The following is a 21,320-nucleotide window of genomic DNA, read 5'->3' as shown; positions in this document are numbered from 1 at the left end:
TGATAATGATAGGGTGCCGGGTAAACTCAAGTACTTTACCCCAAGAAGTCTAATTTTCTGCTGCCCTGCCTTGAATGTGGAGGGGTTGCATGCTTTGAATGGGCATTTGTAGGTCTGGTGTTGGCCAAGAACATTTGGTTTTACTGATTTTACTAAATTTATCTGTGATGTACTCACTCGTAGTGGCTTTCAGCCAGCCCTCTTCATCTGTTAAGCCTGTTATTGTGTCATTCATATTTTTCTTCTGCCCACTACTGTATACTGCTGGGGGCAATAGTGCAGCCCTCTTCAGCCAATGGCTAACGTCACTATGAGTGATGGCTTTTGTCTTTCCATAAGGAGCACATCCACACACAAAGTAGTTCCATTCAGGAGAAGGGACTAGTATGCCAATGGGTGCTTTTTGAGATCCAAAAATACTTTGCTTTTAGTCACTTTTTTTTACATTGATAAGACCCAGCAGATTCCAGATTTTTTTGCAAAAACCATCACAAAACACAACAGACATTGACAAAGGCAAAAGGCTGGAAGCAAAAGCCAGAGGTATTTGCCATTGCTTGTTAGGCATAGCCACTGCTGCATCTTGCGTGTCTTTCTCACTGGCCGCCGGCGAGAATGAAGAGAGGGAGGATACTGCCCCCTCTGAAGGAGCGTCCCAGGGGCACCTCGACTTGAAGTCCGACTGGTAACCGTGCACCATACATGAGATCCTTCGGAGGGGGTGAGAACTCCAATCAGGACAAGACTAGAAACCAGATCCAGCACTGGCAGCAGTTTTCACAATAGCCACACAGTGCAGGAGGCATCAACTAGAATGTGGCAACGGGAGCGTGGCTGAGTCATAGCAAAACAACCTTCTCTGAAGGTAGCCAGCAGTCTACTGGGAATGCCAGGTCTTTTGCTCACCGTGCTACCTTACTTTGCACCCAGCGATATGCAAATCAGTCCTGACCCTGCTCCAATAGGATCAATCCAGCCCAAGCCACCAGGCCAGGTCCTCCCTGAAACGGAACACAGGAGCCGCTGTCATGAAGGTTCCTGGAAATGGTTTTATGAGTGACCGCCTGCTTGGTGATCATTTATTTTAAAAAGTGGGCAGCCTCTCCACCATGGAGATGGAGTAATTTACTCCACCTCCATGGCAGAATGGTGGGCCACCCACTGTGAAGTAAATCAGGCCTGAATTCTCTTAAAAGGAAAGCATAACATAAAATAAGATGATGTATATTTGTCAAGCAATGCAAACCCGATTTACATGGCTTTGTAAATATAAAAGTAATGGAATGTAGAGTATGGAGCTGCTTGCGTCACCTGGCATTGGGGAGGCCTTGCACTGGGGAGCATGGGTGCTCCCGTACAGTCATCCGTGTGTTCTGCCGCAAACCCATATTTACTAGAGCCAGTAAACATGGGCTTGCTCCAGAAAGGTGCATCTCCTGAGACTGGCATAATGAAGAGAAATATCTTTATTATTCCTCTGTACCTCCTCTTTGCATGTGCGCTGCATTCGGCAAAACCCATACAAGAGGAATAATCCCCTAAGAATAGTGTTGTGCAGGAAGGTATCTCTTCAGGCACTAAACTATTCTGACCACAATGCAGGCCCCCTTGTGTCGTGTCCTGGCACCAGACAGCCAGAAGTGCACCAGCACCACAAGAGCAGAACTGTACCATATCTTAGTAGATACATAACTTCCTGATCTCTGTCTTTGGCAAAACGCAGCGCAGTAGCTTCCCTTGCTGCATTGATTCAAGGTTTAGTAAATCTGAGCTAGAATGTACTTGTTTTATCGACTTCAGAAGGATGAAAGCTAAGTGAACCAGACCTGTGGCCGTGAGTTCAAACACCATCCATGTAGTGCATGTACTAGTCCACTGAGCTCTCATACTAGGAACATAAGGGGTTCTTAAAAAGGTTGATGGGTGTGGTGGTGGAGGTGGAGCATTTGTTTATGTCTAAAATGGGGGTCATATGTTGTGGGTCTGTCATCAGGCCCATGGTGTGAGTTATCTGAGGTGCACGAGACCCTGGTTGTATTCCCTTGCCTTGTCCAGCAGTACCAAGACCATTAGTAGGCCTCCATCCTTTGGTCCTGCGCACTTACTAGAGGATTGGCCACTTGTAAGTAAACTGCCATGAAGCGGGCAGTCATCCTATAGCCAGGCCAGGGAGGAGTCTTCATCAGGACCAAGACGAAGCACTCCTGGTGCTCTCTGGCCGGGACAAGTCTGCAGCAGCACTTTTAGAGCGGATACCCGGGTGGTTTCTGGGACAGGAGGCACCACCCCACCTAAAAACAAACAGATCGTCACTTGAAACCGTTGTAACATATTCACGTCCGAATATTTTTCCCCACAATCTCAGCAACCTTTTTTCTATTTAATAATTGTAGGCAATGGCAGGAATACAGCAGCTATGTGCTTTTGGACATTTGATGATTCTTATCTCACTTCCCTCCTCGTGAAACTGTAAATCCACTGCTTGTATTTGACAGCGGTTTGTCAGACTTCAGCCTTGGCTTGCTGTCTCTGCAGTGGGAATCCCTGCAGCACAAACCCTCCCCAAGCTTTCTACAGGGAACTTCAGCAGCTTGGAGGAGAAACATATTGACAAGCCTGGACAGGCGTTTCCATAGTTACCAGGAGAAAGCATCTTTCTCGTAGGTCCTAGTGTTTACCTCGCTATCTCAGAACGCCTTCTGTCAGAACTTACAGAAAGACCCAAGATGGAGGAATCCCTCTGGCTTTCTGGTCAGTGAAATTGGTGACCTTTGCCGTTTTAGAGTATAGCTGGGATCTACTACACACGTCTCCTGCAAACAGTGCAACTCCTGCGCTCCAACCCTAAAAATGCACATACTCCCTCCATCACTGAGATGTTTAAACCTATCCTTGGTCTTGTAAACACATCACTATGGCTCAGGGCCGGCTTTAGCGCTGGTGGCACCCGGTGCGTGCAACAATCTTTTGTGCAACCCCATTACCTCTTTCTAAATGAACTCCCTCACTATTACTCTCTAACAGTGCCCCCTCATCTCTCCATCACCCCTCAGCCATACATGTAGTTTTTTTAAGCACTACTCATAGCTCACTCTTAGTTTGTGATCTGCATGGTCCACGTTCTTTGCAGCTGGCACATTGTCCCTCTGAGCTACTTTATGATGAGCCAAAATGGCCACCAGACCAAATTCCTGATTTCTCACTAGCAGTAACACTAAGCACCAGAGTTATCATGACATTTTCATTGTTGCCTGAAACTGCTGGACGCACAAGGAAGTTCATGCTTTTAAACCTATTTTTTTTAAACACAGCGCCCCCCCAAGGTCAGAGCCGGTCGCACCGTCCTAAAACCAACCCTAGTAGGGCTGAATTTCACCCTCCCCTCCCCCACCACGGACCTGTATCGCTTTCCAACCCTAACCGTCGACCTCCACAAAGGTTGCAAATACTTCTCCCTAAACAGTGGCTCTCGCAACCTGCAGCCCCGAGTGGGCCCCACCCGTGTCTCCTCTTCTGCATCGTGGTCAGTACTACGGTAAAGATCACAGCACTGAGACAGAAAGTGCAGTACTGGGGTAATTAACACAGCACTAGTGTAAAGTAAATACTGGACAAGGTACAGTGATAGGGATTGTACGGAAGTAGTAATGAGTAAGGAACACATGGGGTGGGCGAGAAGTGCGGTACTGGCCTGAGGGGGCACCACACAGGTATTAGATGCAGTGTCAGGGCGAGGAACGTGATACTGAGGTAAAGACTGTAAAACCAGGGTAAGAAATGCCAAGTGGAGGTTAAGTGCTAAGTAGTGAGTAAGGAACTATAGTAAGCCCTGTAATAAGGAGGTAAGTGCAGGCGTAAGGGCTGGGGCAGGATCACAGAGAGGAGCTATCTAGAGGTGTACTGGGCGGTGGGAAGAGTAGGCAGAGTAGGGAGTGCAGTAACAGAGTAAGGGCCTGATTCTAACTTTGGAGGACGGTGTTAAACCGTCCCAAAAGTGGCGGATATACCACCTACCGTATTACGAGTCCATTATATCCTATGGAACTCGTAATACGGTAGGTGGTATATCCGCCACTTTTGGGACGGTTTAACACCGTCCTCCAAAGTTAGAATCAGGCCCTAAGTGTTTACCGTGTGCCTAGTGGTGGCCGCTAATGAGGATACACACAGAAGTTTACAGGTTGCTTAACAGTCCCAGAGTAATGCTTGAATACCTCATCCAAGCCATCCACTCTGTGCATTGTGGGAGCTGTAGTCCTAGTTTCATAATGGGATAAACAACCGTCCTAGTCTGAAAAGTCCTAGGCGGTCATTCTGACCCTGGCGGTCAAAGACCGCCAGGGCGGAGGACCGCGGGAGCACCGCGACAGGCCGGCGGTGCTCCAATGGGGATTCCGACCGCGGCGGTAAAGCCGCGGTTGGACCGGCAACACTGGCGGGCTCCCGCCAGTGTACCGCCGCCCCATTGAATCCTCCAAGGCGGCGCAGCTTGCTGCGCCGCCGAGGGGATTCCGACCCCCCCTACCGCCATCCAGATCCCGGCGGTCCGACCGCCGGGATCCGGATGGCGGTAGGGGGGGTCACGGGGCCCCTGGGGGCCCCTGCAGTGCCCATGCCACTGGCATGGGCATTGCAGGGGCCCCCGTAAGAGGGCCCCTAAATGTATTTCACTGTCTGCTGCGCAGACAGTGAAATACGCGACGGGTGCAACTGCACCCGTCGCACAGCTTCCACGTATTTTTCCTTAATAGACAATGAACTAAACATACCTTATAAAAGATGCTGTTTTTACAAGAAATATCTCTGTTGCAATACCAGAGAAGTAATAACAATGTATTACAGTGAAATACACTTGAAATGTGAACATTAACAAATCCCTCCCATAAGACCATGTAACTTTGTATCACTGCCAGGGAAAAACTATTGAATAATCCAACCAGATTGCGCAAGACTCATTGCCTCTGCTACTTAGAAAAAATAAATATACCATTAATCACCAACTACAAATTACTAAAAGAAATCAAAACCACATTGTTCCAGATTAACTCGTCCAGCTCCACAAACTGCATCAACAGAATGACTCACCTGGTATCACTGGACTTCTACATCACATCCATAACACTACAGTGATGTAAAATACAATCTAAGGATGTAAACATCAGTGTGAAGATATTTATCTCTGTCTCTTCGCCTGTCAAACAAAGAGAGAGAGAGAGAGAGAGAGGTTGTTACTACGGTTACCACATCTTGTAACACAAGCATAGACCTAGTATACTGTGCAGCAACATGTTAACAATCAAGCACATTAGCATCCTCCGACAGTATTTGTCAGAGGATGGCAGCAAGTTACACTCACTACTGTGTTTACACAGACAAGTCCTACCAGTTGCTGTCAGTTGGTGGTAAGTGCCCCTGCAAACAGGATAGGAGGGTAGTAACGAGTGCAAAACGGGAGCAAGTAGTTGGCACATGTACTTCTCATTGTTTTACACCTGTTTCCAGCACAAATAACACCTGCATCCCTTTAATTGCTGTGTTGTGTACTCACGATTTACACCCGGGTGTAAATGACCCTGGTAGTAGGCTACCGAGGAGACATCATGTACAGAGCACATGAGAGAGGCTCACACAGTAGGGAGGTTTGTATCAGAGTGAGGAAGTAACTAGCGCAACAGAGAGACAGCCACATCATTAGAGAGAAGAGGGGAAGTTATGGGATACAGGATGCTGGAGGTGACTGAGTACCATCAATAATGGAGCCAGTCTTTAGATGGAAACAAATCAAGCACTGACAAAGTCAGAGGTCTGGTGTTAATGTACTAACACATGCTCTATTAGTATATCAGCGTGAGACACTTAGGAGGGAGCCAGAAGGAGCTGGCAGAGGGGGCCATAGTTGTAAAATAGTCAGATGAGTCCAGTGCAGGCGCTGGAGTGGAGGCAAAAGCAGACATGCAGACTACCAATGGCACCGGGTGAGAGATGAAGACTCTACTGGGCGGAGCCAAGGTAAGACTGACAACGTGTCTCGCCAGTGGCTGAAAGAGCCTGTCAAAGAGAGCCTATGGTTGAAAGGTCCTTGGTTACCAGTAGGTCGGGTTTACAGCTGCGCTGCCAAAATCTACGTCTAGAGCTGGTCTGAGGCCCAGTACAAGCTCTGGCCACTGTAGAAAAACTGGAAATTAGCTTGAGATGCTGAGAGTTTCACTGCTTCATCGAACACACGCCGGAGCAGTGCACAGAGGGAATGAGTGATTACTGAGTGTAGCTGTTTCTTAAATGTCCAATAAGGTAGATATTTTTTGCTCTTTACCACTGTTCTTTTGGAAATGTTCGTGTGTGTTTTCGTCCTGCTCAGAAGAAGGTGGAGGGGCTCGTGGTGGGAGCTGCACGAGTGCATTTTAGTGGCAAATACGTCGTGTGCTTTCTGCAAGTCTAAGTGTCAGAGATGGATTCTAGGCGCTAGTGGACCTTGTACAGTGCTAGACTTTATCTTCTACTCTCTCTAATCAATTTACATATGCTGGACAACGGCACAGCCACAAGATAGTGCCCTGCAAACCATTTTACAATGTTAGTGACCATTGGGTACCGGAATGAGGGTGGAGAAAAGCCCCGTTTTCTGGAGAGTTGTCCCATTTTTGGATAGTTTGTTTCACCCTTAACCCAGCACGTTCAGGGCACCACATGCCCCTGTTGTTACTCCTCAAGAGTGCGGTGGGTGATGGAGGCTGACGGGCCTGGCTGTGAAGACCAGAATTTAAACTGCTTTTAAAGGCTCTTCACCCAGAAGGGTGTGAGACAGACATGGGCAGACTTGGAGGTCTCGCGCAGCGCCGCGCTCTACAAACATGCGCTGTGCAGGGAACTTGTGGGGGTCCAGCCTTTGTTTACATGGGGGGGCTGCAGTACGGGCGGCACTGCAGTGCGCTGTATTTGTATCACCTTAGGGCATCATCTCCTCAATGACGTCACAGAAGCACACTTGTGTAGGGTTAGTGCACTACTCCAAGGCAGTACTTGAAAGGCAGATATCTTGTCTATCCTGCGGCCAATGTGCCTTTAGATGCTGTAAGGACCAGAGTTGTGCTCTGTGTGTTTGTTGCAGAGCTGTTGTGTATAGTGATGTGAAAGATGTGGGAGACAAGACGCTTGACTCATAAGATGGTCATCAATGGATGGAGAGAAGAGCATGAGTGTAGAATGGCCCATGTGAGAGGTGTTTTGGTGTTACACATGTATGGCAGCAGTTGCAGATATAATGTCGCTGCAAATATGCAGCTATGCTTCTGTGTGGAGTGGAGCAAAGGATGGTAAGAGAGAATATCTGTTCCTGCGGTTGTGGCCAACATCCTCAAGATGATGTTATAAGCTGGTGTGATCCTGAGTTCGCATCATCTCTCCAAGTAACAGCCATTGATTCTTTTCACCCATTGTAGCATCAACTTGGGAAGAGCCAAGCTTCTCCACCTTCATGAATTCCAGGTGTTCTTTGATGTTTTTGTCTTTTCAGGGTGAGCCTTCGAAACCTTTGTGCTGGTTCAGAAAAGGAGGTTCCACCAATGTGTTTCTCATATAGAGGGATGATCATGAGAGGAACTCATCTAAAGTATCAGGTTGTCTTCTGTGACTATCTTTCCACCTTTACTTCGACTGGAGGACAACTCTTGCTGTCAATGACCATGTGGATGATGCAGACGGATGATCATCTGAGGAGCTAACCTAGAGTAGATGGTTGTCCTCTGTGAGTATCTTTGCAGCTGTACTTGGATGGAGGAAGGGATCTTGTGTAGATGAACCATCGGATGATGCAGTCTTGAAGTCCGAGGGTTTTCTGCACTGGGAAGCCAGAGCAGCGCTTAGAGGACAGTTAAGATGTGGTGTGGTCACACAGATTGATGTGTAGAAGTTGTACATGTGGCACATACTGTCCTGCTCAAGAGAGCTTTAGAAGTCCTAAAACCTTTAGAAATGGTCCTCAGGAGGTATGTTAACACATGCCCTGAAGGAGCCCATAGGTATGAAAATTATCATCACTCCTGGTTTAACCATTTTTAACTTGTACCCTAAACCACTGCTTGGGTGGCGGCTTCTAATGGCGAGACCTGGGCTCTGCCCACCCCCATGAAAATGTCAGTGTGGTGGGGCCCGGCTCAGGTTTTTAGTGTAGGTTTGTAAATACCAATATATTTAGCAAAAGTAGTAGACAGGATTAAATATCTAGTCTGCTGTATCCATTGCTTAGCTCCACTCAACTATATTTAGCACAGAGGGGTATGTGTCTTTTCACCAGTGAACTGCCCACCATCCTGGAGGTCCTGGCAAAGGTTTTATAGCACTATCACAATTGCACCTATTTCTAATTGTTGTCAATTTTAGGGGGGAAGGAAATTAAGGAAGAATGAGACTCAGAACATTTCCCTAGAGTTATTGGGCAGACTCTGTGAGGGGTACTGTTAATCACTTTTGTGTCTGGGACCCCAAGATACTATTTCATTCTAAATTGATTCCTGGAGATGTAGTGAAGCCTAACTTGTGGAGGCAGTGAGGGTCTGGGAATTATATACAGTTTCACATATTCAATACACTCAAAATTATTCATAGTTATATCTTTTAGCAAGACAGGGGCTAGACTGATAGGAAGGAAATAGAGAATGAAATGCCAAAAATGTTTGTCAAGACTCATTGCCCACTCTTCTGTAATAAACGTCTTTTGATGGCTCCAAACATGCAACGTGTCCGTGTGCATAATAGGTGACCTGTAAAGGACAAATGGAAAGATTATTATTGCAACTAGCTACCATCTTGGAATATGGTGGCCATTTTTTGTATAAAATGTAGGACCATGCACCTCCAGTAGATTTTGCAGAGACATATCTACAAGTGAGTTCCAGGCGAGGCGTGGCTTAAAGCGAAGGGAAGGGCCTGTGATGTGCTACCATATGTTCTCCTGACTGGCCACCTTCCCATAGGAAGGGTTTACCAGAAAAGACAAGTACTTGCAAAGTCAATAGGTCTCACCAATGCAAGAGCTATTGGCTTTGCCAATGTGTTTTAGCCATGTTGTTCACCAGCGTGGCAGCTGTTCAGCATGGCTAAAAGTTAGTGGCATAGAGGAAAGTGGCGTGGAGTGTTTAGTGGAATGGTGAAGAGTAGAGTAGAGTGTTGTAGAGTGGAATGGTAGCAAGTGTCATGTATTGGAGTGGCACAGTGTGGCGTCACGTTGAGTGGAATACGCTGAAGTGGCATAGAGTAGAGTGGACGGGTGTAGAGTGCATTGGCATAGACTGTTGCAGAGTATAGTGGTGGAGAGTGCAGTGGCATTGAGTGCAGTGGCATTGGATTCAGCGGCATAGAATGCAGTGGCATAAATTAGAGCGGTACAGAGTGGAGTGCGCAGAGTTGAGTGGTGCAGAGTGCAGTAGAGTAAAGTATCATAGAGTGGTGCAGAGTAGCATATAGCACCCTAGAGTGCTGTGACATAGAGTGCAGTGGTGTAAAGTGGAGTAGTCCAGAGTAGATGGACATAGAGTTCAGAGTTGCAGAGTAGAGTGTGAAAGTGCAGTGGCATAGAGTGGAGTACAGCGGAGTAAAGAGCAGTGACATAGAGTACAGTGATGCAGAGTAGAGTGCAGTGACAGAGTGTATTTGGGTAGAGTGCACTGGCATAGAGTGCAGTGTTAAATGTACAGTGGCGTAGAGTGCAGTGGCATAGAGTGGACTATAGTGGCATAGATTGCAGTGGCATAGAGTTGATTCTTTTAGAGTGGAGTGAAGTGATGTATGATTGAGTGGTGCAGGGTAGAGTCCAGTTGTGTAGAGCGGCATATAGTGTAATGGCATAGAGTAAAGTGGTGTAAAGTGCAGAGTAGATTAGAGTGGCATACAGTGGATTGGCGCAGAATGTAGGAGCATAGAGTTGTGAGTTACAGAGTACAGTGCATTGGCGTAGAGTGTATTGGTATAGATTGCAGTGGCGTAGAGTGCAGTGTTGCAGAGTGGCATGGAGTACAGTGCCATAGAGTAGAATTGTACATACTAGATTGTTGTTGCCTGGGCTGGAGTGTTGTAGAGGGCAGTGGCGAAGAGTGCAGTGTTGTTGAGTACAGTGGCAAAGAGTGCAGTGGCAGAGAGTAGGGAGATACAGGATAGATTAGAGAGGCTTAGAGTGAAGTGGCATAGAGTTGAACAGTGCAGAGTGCAGTGCCATGGAGTGGTGCAGAGTAGGGTGGAGTGGCATAGAGTGTATAATCCATGGTGTGGTAGCACACTGCCATTACTGGCAACACATTTTCAATTGAAATGACCATTATATTTGCACAGACATACAGTTTTACTAATAAAACTATACAGTGCACAGACGAAAATGTGTGGAAATTGTATCATCTAGTTTAATGATTTGCTTTGATCCTATTAAAGTATTTGTTTCCAACACAATTCAAAAATAAAGAAAAAATTCCTTCTTTTGCACACTCATGAATTTGATATATTTTGAAATACTTGAAAAGTTCATTTAAATGTTGTGATGTGATAAAACAAACTATTTCCTACCCAGTATTCAGCAAGATTGTCACATAAATCCTCTTCCTTTGAAGTCAGAGAAAGAAAAGTAAACACACGTACCTGGAAAACAGTGCCTACAATTTAACCTCAGTCTTTGAATGCACAGTAAAGGTACTGAGATAGCACAAGACTTAAAGGCCTATTAACAGATGGCGAGTTTGTGGAAGGATACAGAAAACTCAGTTTAGGCAACGTAATGGACTAATTGAACCTGGTGAGCCAAAAGCACATAAAGGCAACAAATGGAAAGACAGAAAGTGTAAGTTACAAACCACAAAGTCAATGGCAATCAACAAGTGGAATGCATCCTAAGGTCAACTTTCTGAAAGTCCCTAACGTGCCTTTAGCAAGCCAGACAGCTGTGCTGTCTGGTAAGCTCCGACCTAGAAAAAGGGCTCGGCTTCTCTACCAATCGCAGGACATCTTGGGTTGGCAACTTGCCAGCTATCCCTCTCTTTAAGTTTACTGTCTGCTGTGCAGGTGACGCAATTGGCTCAGTGATGATTGACAGCTCCCGAGCCCCTTTACTTCTCCACCGTCCCTGCCTGCTAGAAACAACTGACGAAGTCTTCGAGGGCGGGACCTGGCAGGCAGTTCATCTGGATGAACAGTTAGTGAAAGTGACTTCATTCTGCTAGACTGACTTAAAGGAAGGAGCGTTCACTGCGCGGGACCCACCCCATCCTGCTGCGGATCAGAGGAACTAAAGCCCCCTTTAAGAAAAAGGCTTTCCAGCAAACACACGTTTGTGAAAAGCCGGATTCTATTTCTTTCACTTTTGTTTTTTATTTGTAAGAAGAGCCGACCGAGCCTCACCTGTTTTTTTTTTTTTAACCTACGATGGTGAGCATTTATTACCTGTTCTCGATTTCTATGCGCTATTCCAGATGTTTTAAGTGTGTACCCGAGATGTCTTATGGCTAATGACGGATGTTTTATATATGTCCCAGAGACTTTTCTATGCCTTATCGCAGATGTTTTATTTATATGTCCCAGGAACCCGTAGATTTCCCGACACTCCTGTTTCACGTCGTGTTGTCTTCAATTCTAGTAAAGCATTCTTCCGTAAACCCGCTGTCTCCGTGTTTTCTGTACTGATCGTGTTCTCAGCTCCTACCCAGATCCACCCCTGGTTGTGCCCTGGCTGGTGAGCTGCCTTGAGCTAGGAAGCAGTGCCAGGCTGTGGTCTGCCTTTTTTGCAGCCTGCTCAGCGCCTCCTTGGACTGTTCAGCTTCCCAGGATTGGCACAGGGTAATAATTGAGGATATTAATGTGTTTTTATGTAGCGCCTAACACTGCAGTTTCTGCTGCTCGTAAGCTCTGCAAGTAACAAGTGATTCTGCGTATATCTGGCCGAGAAGCGCACAACCCGGCCTCTGCCTTAATAAGCGCCTGAAGCATGTGATGGACCAGGGTAAGGTGCTAAAATCCAGGGTCCGCATGAGAACCTCAGAATTACCAGGGATTAAGATGACAAGTTTTACTGCACCCAGGATTTATACATACACATACACAATATCAACAAGTCTGAATTTGTCTTATACAGTGTGAGACAACCTCAGAAGTTATCAGATAGCTGCAGAGAGGTGTAGTCTATGTATACCTCAAAGGTTATCAGATAGCTGTAGAGAGGTGTAGTCGATATATACCTTAGAAGTTATCAGGTAGCTGTAGAGAGGTGTAGTCTATATATACCTTAGAAGTTATCAGATAGCTGCAGAGAGTGTAATCTATATATACTTTAGAAGTTATCGGGTAGCTGTAGAGAGGTGTAGTATTTATATGCCTTAGAAGTTCTCAGATAGCTGCAGAGAGTGTAGTCTATATATGCCTTATAAGTTATCAGATAGCTGCAGAGAGGTGTGGTCTATATATACCTTAGAAGTTATCAGATAGCTGCTGAGAGATGTAGTCTATATATACGTTAGAAGTTATCATACGGCTGCAGAGAGTTTAGTCAATATATACTTCAGAGGTTATCAGATAGCTGTAGAGAGGTGTAGTCTATTTATACCTCAGAGGTTATCAGATAGCTGTAGAGAGGTGTAGTCTATATATACCCTAGAAGTTATCATATAGCTGCAGAGAGTGTAGTCTATACATACCTCAGAAGTTATCAGATAGCTGCAGAGAGTGTAGTCTATATATACCTCAGAGGTTATCAGATAGCTGTAGATAGGTGTAGTCTATATATACACCTTAGAGGTTATCAGATAGCTGTAGAGAGATGGTCTATATATACCTTAGAAGTTATCAGATAGCTGTAGAGAGGTGTAGTCTATATATACACCTTAGAAGTTATCAGATAGCTGTAGAGAGGTGTAGTCTATTTATACCTCAGAGGTTATTAGATAGCTCCAGAGAGTGTAGTCTATATATACCTTAGATGTTATCAGATAGCTGCAGAGAGGTGTAGTCTATATATACCTCAGAAGTTATCAGATAGCTGTAGAGAGGTGTAGTCTATATATGCCTTAGAAGTTATCAGATAGCTGTAGAGAGTGTAGTATATGTGTACAGAACACAAAACAGTGATTATCCAGTAAATGATGAGAAGTCTGCGCTGTGGAGCTCAGGATATTAAGTTTTCTTAGATATGAATTGATCATAAAGGGGTCAGCAACACGGATGGCGAGACAGAATAGGACAAGTTTCCAACATGTTAGTGACTGAGGGGTTGACTCGCCTGACCAAGAATAGATGAAACTGATGAGTGTACATTGGGTTTGATTTAGTGTAAATCTATCTGGGAGCAACATTTTGCAGTAAATGAAGGGCATGCAGTGGTGGGGATAGTAAATGCTCTTGTTCGTCAAGGCAATGTTACATAATATAATTACATATTTGTGTAACACTTTTTTACAAGTCCGTTTAATTTGATGTACTTATGCCCAAAGATATTCATTGATTTGCCAAGAATCACACCATTTTCTGGCAACTGCAGAAGCCAAAAGCTGAGCCTGGGTCCCTAGGCTCTAAAGTCCAGGGTAAGAATCAGCTGTGATCTCTTTAAGAGATGGGTTGCCTGGGATTGACAGTTCTTTTAGAAAGGACTCAGGGTTTGTACCTGAGGAGGGATTAGGGCTTGTTAGGAGGGTGTAAGTAACTGCGTGCAGGTTTTGTGAAGCAGTGTTTGCCAGTTCTTTGGTGATTCGACATCTCCTGTGCAGACAGTTTTGGTTTCCGCTGTGGGGTCTCCATGTGATGGGTGAGACAACCATGCTCCCTCTGCCCCAGGTACACATGAGAGATGCCAGGCTTGGGTAAGACTCTTTTCTGCAACTCTTTATAATAGGGAGGAGCATTTAAGTGGTTGTGTGCAGCCACCTCGGCGCAGTGTTTGTGACCTTTCTGTTTCCCTTCTGGAGTATTGTCTTTGTCTGCGTTGTCATGTGTCGGGCATCACGTAGGCTTCTTGACCCCTTTGTCTCTCTAAAGTTGGAACAGACCTGTTCTCATATTCCCCTTTTCTATTCTTCTCGAGTTTGTTGTCCTAGTTCTTTTCTTTCTGGTGTTTCCGAGCTGATAGTGTTGCGTCTCTATGTTCCCCGGACTCGTGTCTCCCTCCCTCCTCATTCTCTCTGTCTCACTTGAGTGATTATCCCTGGGATTCTCTGTCCCCCAAGGGCCCATGCTCTCTGTCTTCCAAGTGACCTTGGCCCTTACACTCAATGTCCTAAGGATCCCGGGGTGAAGTGAAGTAGGCAGACTTTACAAGCAGAGGGATAGCACTGCCGCCTTCGATAAATGAGTGATGGCTCTGCTGTTGAGACAGATGTGGAACACATCTGCAGTCAGCATTGTGCAAGGGATGAAACAGCTGAAGAAATGACAGCTCTGCTGTTTGGGGTGTGTGTTTTACCAAGTTATCTGAGCAGGTGAGGGTCATTCCCTGCCCAGAGCTCTGCTCAGGCAGACTCATGGACGTCATTTATGGGGCGCCAGGGGTCGCGACTTGCCATTTGCGACCCCTGGCACTGCCTTTGCGACCCCTGGCCTCAGATGTGGCAAAATCAGTGTCAGGAACACAGTGGCAACTCGGCCAGTGTGTAAAGATGAGGACACACGTAATCTTGTATTTCTTAAGTTTATTTTCTCAAGCTGGTCCACACATCCTTTCTCAACCGTCTCCCATATCAGAATGCCTCAACCTCCAACCCCCAGGTTCCATCTCCCCACATTCTACATTCCACCCCTCAACCTTCCACTATACTTAAACATACAACACACTTTCCCTCAGACTTGCAGTAGGTTTGAATCTCTTCTCCAATCTCATTAGCGCTTCCTTGAAAACGTCCACTTCTCCCTCCGTATGATCTGGTAACAGTACTGGTGGTAAAGTTCTGAAAACCATCTGCCCCTCAGAGCCTAAACAATGTAATAAAATATTTTTTTTCCTATCTTGTGACATTTCGACATCATCAATAGCTTTCATATAAGTCAAAAACTCTTCCTTCCACCTAGTCCAATGCAATGGTGGTTCTCCCTTGTTCTGTAAAAACTTTGCAGGAGGTTCAAACTGCATCTTTTCTCCCTTTTCCTTTTAATAAGTATACTTATATATAAAAAGGGGAAAGAAAAAAAAAATATGAAAAAAATAAAAAGAAATAAAAAGAAATTTATGTAAGTGACTTTAGTTGTTCATAAAGTTAATGAATATTTGTCACAAAGATGTTCCTTTTCCGCATTTTTCCTTTAAAGACCTTCTTTAGTGACAATAATAGAAGAAACCATCCGATAGTCCTCTGTTTATGTCTAGAAGACAAAGTCCCGGCTCCGCCCAGAATAATATGCAGAGAACAGCACAGACGGCAGGAACAGCAAGAAACAGGTGTACTCCAACACAGGGCTGCGCAAACAAGTAAGGTATATTGCTAATGTAATCCTCATGTAATCCTCAACACAGCAGTCTTCCACTTAAATTCAATCCGGTACGATGCGAAGATTCGCTACTGCGCGTAGAGCACAGAATGTACAGCACGCTCTAGGATCCAGAAAAGGATGTCGCGCGGCGCGTTGTTTAAATTAGGCCGCGTGACCAAACCCACAACGGCAGTTCAAACTGGCAGGCAAAGGCAGCGAAGAAGGAGGAACAGAAAGCACTAAAATAAAATAAAAACTGAAAGCCCACCTTCACTGCCGTGCCTCCATATTGCGCACTCGTTCAATTCATGTGTTTCCTTCTGTTGAAATTGCGTGAAGTACTACTCCTTCACCTCCTCCGTAGTGTGCGCCTGGAGTACATCCTGTCAAACCTTTAAAAGTCCACTACTTCTTTCATTGAATCTTCCTTTCCCTCGTCGCCAAAATGTAAAGATGAGGACACACGTAATCTTGTATTTCTTAAGTTTATTTTCTCAAGCTGGTCCACACATCCTTTCTCAACCGTCTCCCATATCAGAATGCCTCAACCTCCAACCCCCAGGTTCCATCTCCCCACATTCTACATTCCACCCCTCAACCTTCCACTATACTTAAACATACAACACAGTGCTCCACTCTCCTTTTCAGGCAATTTATTTTATTACACTTATAGTGAATAATATTACTTTATTCGCTATTAGTGTAATAAAAAAAAAATACAATTAGCCGGAATATAACCTTCCCTAATAGCTGAGATAAGTAAAAACTGCTTTTAAATGTATGTTGTGAGGGTGCTTGCCGGTGAGAGTGTGCTTAAGTGAGAGACACTGTGTGAATGTGTGTGTGTATGTGTAAGCATGTGTGCGGGTGAATGAAAGGGAGGGTCAAGGGGCGTCACTTGTCGCTACCCCTGGCATTTTGGTGAATTGACGTCCATGGGCAGACTGGGGGGGGAGGGGGGCACAGAGCCTGTGCTCAGGGCTAAAATAACACTGCGGCTCCCTCCACGCACACACCACACTGCACAATGTATCGTAGGTTTGAGCATCCAGACACTGTTGTTTACTGGGTTTAAGGGTGTTTACAAACACGTAAACAGAGCAGGATGCAGCTCCACCCAGAGAGGCCCTCTCCACCCAACGCTCCAGCTCATGCCCAATTCTGGGTCCCTGCCCAACCATCGCCCCTCTAGCTCCAAGATGCCGCTCCTCTCCCCCAAGAGCTGCCCTTCGCACTCGGAGCTGTAATACTCCCCTCCTCGCTTTGGACCAATGAACAGACATTTACTGCTAGAAGTCCTCGCCCGTGGAGTGATGCTGGACCCACAACCAGGTCTGGATGAAAGCGAACATCACAGCATGGCACCAGTTGGCAGACGAGTTCTCCTCTCAAAACAAGTTTGGGCAACAACCCCGAGCCCTGTTGTGCCCACTAAGTGGGTTTCGTGATGCCTTTCTGTAGCTCGCCGTCCACGGGTCACAAGCTCCTTCACCGGCTCACACGTGCACACCTCGCCACCCTCAACGAGGAACACGGTCTTCATCCCCCCCCCCCCCAGGTTCAGACGAAAAGCCATGGCGTGCGACTTGGCACACGGAGTCCTGGCAGAGGCAGGGAGCTGGCAGGGGGCCAAGGAAAGACAGGGGAAACAAGGTGAGGCCTGGCAGAACCTGATCTTGTATCCTGGCTCTGGCTTTGTATAAACTTTCCTCAACCACCCCTGGCCTCCCCAGCCCATGACTACTGATCCCTAGAACTAGAGACAGGTAAACTCTACACAACACTGGACACAAGGCGAGGACAAGAGACAAGCTGAGACTGCTGAAGGGGAGAAAACGTTCATCTTACAAAACGCATCGGCATACTACCGGAGTATTGAGTTTTTATTATCAACCTACAAAAATATTGACTACCAATATATATCGGAAAATATAAAATGTACTATTTTTAACTTCACATCAAGGCACATTGAATAAATGTATATCCTTCCGCCTAGGTACACTGACGAAATATATATCCTTCCACTAGATATGGAGTGAAAAGTAGTAACTCATACTCGTCACCTTTTTTTTGGTCTGTGTATGAAGTCACTTGCACATGCACATGCACATGCACATGTGGAAACACACCAGGCATGTCCTCATAGAACCATCGTACTTTAACATTGTCATTGATTGCCCCCTTTCCCACATTTGTAGAGCATGGAAACTTAAACTGAGGGCATTCGAGGATGAATCGCTGAAAATGTCTATCATCTATTTAAAAACTGAAATTTAATTGGCCCAGCAAGCACCAAGTGGCGAATCATCACCACAATTATCATCCCAACGAATGCCTAATTCAAGTCCCAGCCTGACTAGCTCAGGATCCTTTGAGGACGCAACAGGGAGAATGAGATTTCATAATTTTTGGGCTCAAGGCCAAGTACGAAGTGAAATCAGCATCGCGCCCTCGCTGGGGTCAGACGGGGCTTCCCCTCTCGTCACCGCCCCTTGCACCAATAGGGGAAGAACTCTATGGGAACTAAACGTGCGACCAATGGTAACACAATGTAGGAGGGACGCCATAGAGTGGGATGAGGACAGGGCAGGCGTGGCCTCACCTTTGTCCTCAGCTTACCTCCCAAGGATGATGAGCCTAAGGAAAGGGCATACTGTACTCCTGGCTCTGTCTTGATCCCTGTTTGTCATCCAACGCTTACAAAATTGAATTTATAGGCCCGCCTACACGTTATGGGATAGCTGGGACAGCAGACCATTGCAATACTTGGTAATTGCTACAGAGTGGAAAGTTGGCTTTTTGGGTGGAACAAAGTTACCATGCTCACTGAAATGCCCTTCATAAAGGAGATAAAACCATAAACAAAAATAATGACAGGGATGTATGTATATAGGATCCTCATCCCCATACCTGGACTGTCTGTGTGGGTTGTTCAGCTGTGTGTGGGCTTCCCTCTTGCACTAGTTCAGGTCTGTCAATGGAGCTCCTTCCCCCACAGCTGAGTGGTTTACTGGGAGAGAGGCATCCTTTGCTGCACCAAGCCCTCTCAATATCTTTCTCATTCCTTGAGCTTTCTGGCATCTTCATGCAGGCTCAAATCCACAAGTTCTAAAAATAACACAATTTTCTCCTCTTGCACTCCTTGAGTGGAGAAAATTTTCAGGAAAGAGAAACTTTGTGCAATGGCTAGGTGTAAAAGTAGTAGGCACAATAGTAGTAATTCATTTTATACACCGATGAAATGCCTGGACAGACAGAAGTATTAATCCCTTATTTAAACAACAGAATTGTAGTGTGACCAGCAGAAGCTTAAGATCCCATGACTGGCTGACCCAACTGACAAGACCAAAACCTCAAGTCTCACCTGGCTACAGTGAAAAACTTTGAGGACACGACAGGAAAAGTAAAATTTGAAAACAGTCGGCTCATGGCCAAGCTTATGCTAGTCCTGAGGCAGCTTCCACAGCACTGGGGGTCAGCTGACCACTGCAATGATTACCACGCCCCCTCATGTGCCCATAGCATCCCTTCACCAATTCTCTGCACTGATAGGCCATGCAACATCACTGAACTGAAGAGGTGACCAATCACAGCAGAAGGCGGGATGGGAGCCCACGGAGAACAGTTCGAAGGCATGGCCTGACCCAGCCTCTGTCCTCCTGCTGACACCCCAAATAACAAGGTCTGGGGCAGTGTGCACAGTACTCCCGACGAAGATTTCTATTTACTGTGTTCCGGCTCCTCAGCAAAATCTTCAGGAAGTGATGTTTTTTTCCTGATGTGTTCTAGATTGTGCCTCTGTCCAGTAGTTACATGCCGTTATGTAACAAATACATGTGGTACTGGCCTTACCCAGTCGCGGCTCGAAGGGGCTGGCTGCACGAGGGGAAGGGAGGGAATAAAAATTAAATTAAAAAAATAATAAATAAACACTTGCCTTGCTCGCTGCAGCACCGCACCATCCGCTCCTCTATCCTCAAGTGCAGGCACAGGCTCCCAGCCAGCTGTGCAGCCAATCCTGACACTACTCACAGCAGCGTCAGGATTGGCTGGGAGTGCCCAGTCAGGGTGGTCCTAGGCAGACTGGGAGCTTGTGCAGGGTCTCTCCAGCCCGGCAACTCTGTTGCTGGGCTGAAGACAGCCTACTGTGCAAGTGTGTTTGGCCAGCCTGAGACGGCTGGCCAAACACACATACGCTCTGAGCTCTCCCCCTCAGTACTCGTCACCCCTGTGGTCCCACCCCTTTACAAGGGAACAATAACAAACTCAGTTTATTATCGTTTCCTTGAAAAGGTTTTGCAGCTGCCGCTGCTGGCAGGCAGACAACGCTTCTCCTCCCTAATGGAGGAGCCGCCCCTGGGCGTTTCTCTGAGCAAGAGGGACAAGAAAGACCTTATCATATCCATTGCATTTACTCTACAACTCCAGAATTTAGCATCAGGATGCCCCATTATCAGAAACAATCACCGGGCTATATGCAGATGGTCCTCTACCTCATATGAGACTATGACACTTCGAAAGCTGATCCTTTACTGTATTTGTGAATTTATCCCAGAACCGCATCCTGCTATAAGAATGTATTTATGGGGTTTTGCCTTCTTTTATGAGTTGTAGGATGAGTGAAGGGCCCTTTAGATGTTTTTCATGGCTCAAGTAATCAATACACACAGATACCTAGAGTCAGCCCCTTTCAGGTGTTGTTTGAATAAAGTGCCATTCACATTTTAGATCAGGTCAGTGGAGTGTTTCTGTCCCACTACTATCTACGGGCCTTTAGGCGCACTACTAGTCCATCTACATTAAGACTGTCCCTCTTTCAAGTGCCTGGATGGTGAAGCTTTTTAGCACCAAAAAGAAGGCACAATTGAGCACCTAAAAGTGTATCTTCATTCTTGTTAATGCGACACCAAGTTTGAATGTTCTCCAAAATGTGATTTGTGCTACTAAAGGTTTTCCCACACTCCTGATACATTTTCACAGATAGTGAATTTATACCTTCTCATGATTTGCATCTAAATGTGATACCAAAGTGCTGCTGATATCACAGTGGTGCTCACTTTGCTATAAATGTGATTTTGCACCTAGAGAGACTTTACATCTACTTGCAATTTTTGTCACCAAGTGTTTTCCACACCTCATTTCTGCTGTCATTACATCACAGGTGAGTTTGTATGTCAATGAATTATCAACCAAATGTGAGGTCACACTGGTGCACTAACTTCTACTGGGACATTGTCTCCCTGTACACATTGATTTTAAAACTCAAAGTGGCATGCGCTTCATTGTTTTTGGACCAAGAATGAGTATGTGCAACTAACTGTGATTTGTGATCACCTAAATGTGCACCTAAATGCACTTAAATGTGTTTCCATGCCCATACCATTGACGCACCAATAGTGATTTTGAACCTCAATGGGGTTTTACACTGAATTTTGTTTTGAACCCCTTCTGATGTTGCACAAGTGTGATTTTGCACCTAAATATATTTTGATCCTCAATGTGTAATTCCTCCTAAACATGCATCCGTCCTAGATGTGATTTGTATTCCTAAAGTGTTTACACACTACTGCAGACATTGTACCTGAATGTAGATTAGCACCTACATTTTGGCTGTGCACTTAAATGTGTTTTGCACTTAATTTGATTGTTGTTCCTACAAATGTTTTCAGCCCATGTTCATGGTTCACCTAGGGTGATTTTGCACTTAAAATTGACTGTGTACCTAAAAGTGTTTTACTTCTTTAATAAGGTTTGTGCTCATAAAAGTGTTCCCATGCTTCTGGTTATCTTTCACCAATTGTGGTTTGATGACTAGGGCCCTCATTACGACCCTGGTGGTCGGTGATAAAGTGACGGTATTACCACCAACAGGCCGGCGGAAACTACCACCAAAT

Source organism: Pleurodeles waltl, chromosome 12 (assembly GCF_031143425.1).
Source record: "Pleurodeles waltl isolate 20211129_DDA chromosome 12, aPleWal1.hap1.20221129, whole genome shotgun sequence".
Lineage (NCBI taxonomy): Eukaryota > Metazoa > Chordata > Amphibia > Caudata > Salamandridae > Pleurodeles > Pleurodeles waltl.
The sequence above is the reverse complement of the archived record's forward strand: the minus strand, read 5'-3'. Positions refer to the sequence as shown.